Raw genomic sequence first — 2,500 nt, forward strand, 5'->3', positions numbered from 1 at the left:
TAGGGTGATGTCTATGTTAGACTCACCCATACTAGATGAGAACGTCGATGGCTGTCCATCTACGTTCTGGATCAGCAGATTGGATCTCATGATAAGGTCCTCGAGAAGGGCGCCGTTCCGGTCTCTGTTGCCAGAGAACCATAGCGGTGACTTTGCATTGCAGTCCATACAGACTACAACTCTACCCTGAGTCCCGAGGTTCATAAGGATCCGCTCAAGTTGATCGAGATAGCGTTCTATCTCATGACTAAATTGACAATATATATTGACTAGATATATTGTCTCTCTGTTCACAGTTATCCCAATAACACAAACATGTGAATTTGACAAATGCCTTAACTGCACCACATTTATATTTGGATTGAATATAGCAAATATGGCCATCGGTTTCTCCCCAACTGAGACGAGTCTCGTGGAGAGTCCTAGGCCTCTGACCCCACCAAAGGCATGGTAGGGTTCCTGCACCACAAATAAGTCTATTCTTTCTTTCTCTGCCATTCTACTAATTTCGGCTGCTACTTGGGCCGATCTTTGCGCATTGACTTGCACTATTCTTACTGCCACTAGCTATCCCACGCAACAGCAAGTCTGTATTGTTCCAGCTGCTGCCTAAAAATGGGGCAGATGGAACTACTAGAAGGATGCGATGCATCCTTCTGATTTTTATGCCGGCAGTTTATGCAAGCTGCCGGTTTGTCCTTTACCTTGCAGTCTTTGAAGTCATGGCCCCTTTCGGCGCAATGACTGCAGACCGCGTCTTTGGCCTTGCACAAGCTCGATGTGTGCCCGTATTGCTGACATCTGTAGCATCTACGGACACTATGGTGCTCATGAACCCTGTAACAGGTCATGTCACCATATGCTCGTCCTTGGCCCAGGAGGGCGTTGGCAAGCTGCGCAGGGCAACTAAGGACAACCTTACGCCTGTTTTTTACACAAGGGTATTTATGCACTACCCTTGTGCTTCCCCTGATTGCGTCTTGGTCCCCCGTTGCCGGGAGATTTTTAGACACAATTGTATTCACGAGGTCCTCGTCGTTGGTATCATTCCCGACGTCGTGAATTAGTACTCTAGGGAGTACTTTTTTAGGTTCCGAGCAGTCGAAACCACTCTTCTCCAGGGCCCTTTTGATCTTATCTCTGTCCTGCTCAGTCGGAGAGCTCAGTAGTAGAGCTCCCGATCTGAGTCGGACGGTCCGGCCGACTTTCGCAGAGGGAGCATCCTTGCGGATGACCTCGGCTACTCTGTCTACGATCACCTTCGCCTGGTGATCGTCTTTGCTCCCCTTGACGAAGAGTACCAGCTCCCTAGTTCTTGCTGGTGCTCTTGAAGGGTTCATCGCAACGGGACGTTTCGGCTTTGGCTTCATCGCCGCAACCGCAGCCCAGGAGGACTTCGGTGGAGATGCCTCACCATTGCCTATGTTCGCACTTGGGAGGAGCTTGCCTTCTAGTCTGCTCCTCTCTTCGAGACGACCCTCCAATCGGGCGTTCTTCAGGCTGAGGTCGGATATTCTCCTATCCAGCTCGTTGAAAACCTTCATGATGAAGCCGCTCTGTTTCTTTCCGACTTTATTGTCGGAATCGCATAGGTACGAAGCCAAGCTATCCTTCAACTTCGTAAACGAAGCTTCCGAGAGGTTGACATCCTCCCGGTTCAGGACCTCAGCATCAGCTTTGCTAGGGCTGACCGTACTTCCGGTGTCCTTGGTTGGGATCACCGTTGACTGGCGGCGCGCGGTAACAGTCCTTGCGGTGCTGGTACTGCTACCTTTCGCCTTCGGGGGTGTCTGAGACGCCCCTATAGTCGCTGTCGGCTTTGCACTACTTGTGGCCTTTGCGGATTTAATTGTCACTTTTGGCTCAATAACTTTAACACTAACACCAGCTTGAGCTCCCGGTGTTGTGCTGCAGTCGCACGATGACGGTCGAGCAGGGCCTGCTTTGGCACCCTTATTCTCTACCGGCACTGGTGACTCCACACCTGTGCAGTAAGGTTTCCTCTTATGATTCATCATGTCATAAAATTCGTTTTGAGCAGATTTTGGTCCATGCTGCGTACTACCCTTGATTCCTTTTCAGGAGACCAGCACACAACACTTCAAGCCCCCCCACCTCGTCAATGTACCTGCTCGTCGGAGGGGAGTAGGTAGGGACAGTGAGAATCTCGTTAATCCATTCATGCGCGTCACTAATTAGATGACGAGGCATTTGGCTACCTTAAGAGAGTCATAGTTACGAGCGCTCCGGGGGTTTGGGGGGCTGGAGAGCCCCCCAATACATAGCCTTCACCGGACTAGTGGTCTCTCGACCGGCGCCCGGATTCAGCTCCCAGACGCGGCGGCGTTCGCCCAGGTTCTTTTTCGTAAAATCGCAGCGTTATAAGCACCGTCCGCTTTCTTAGCAGATTACAGGGCTGCAGATAATTGCTTTATCCCCCGGTAAAGCTTACGCTTGGAGATACAACGGGACTCGAACCCAGTTTGTAATGACAAACCTT

At 50.8% G+C, this 2,500-nt stretch overlaps 1 pseudogene; it reads right to left on the bottom strand.

Annotated features, from left to right (window-relative positions):
• Nucleotides 1-2,113: 2,113 nt before the first annotated feature.
• Nucleotides 2,114-2,500, bottom strand: part of LOC123688268 — a 3,758-nt pseudogene continuing 3,371 nt past the window's right edge.

The sequence above is a fragment of the Harmonia axyridis genome, chromosome X, assembly GCF_914767665.1.
Source record: "Harmonia axyridis chromosome X, icHarAxyr1.1, whole genome shotgun sequence".
Classification (NCBI taxonomy): domain Eukaryota; kingdom Metazoa; phylum Arthropoda; class Insecta; order Coleoptera; family Coccinellidae; genus Harmonia; species Harmonia axyridis.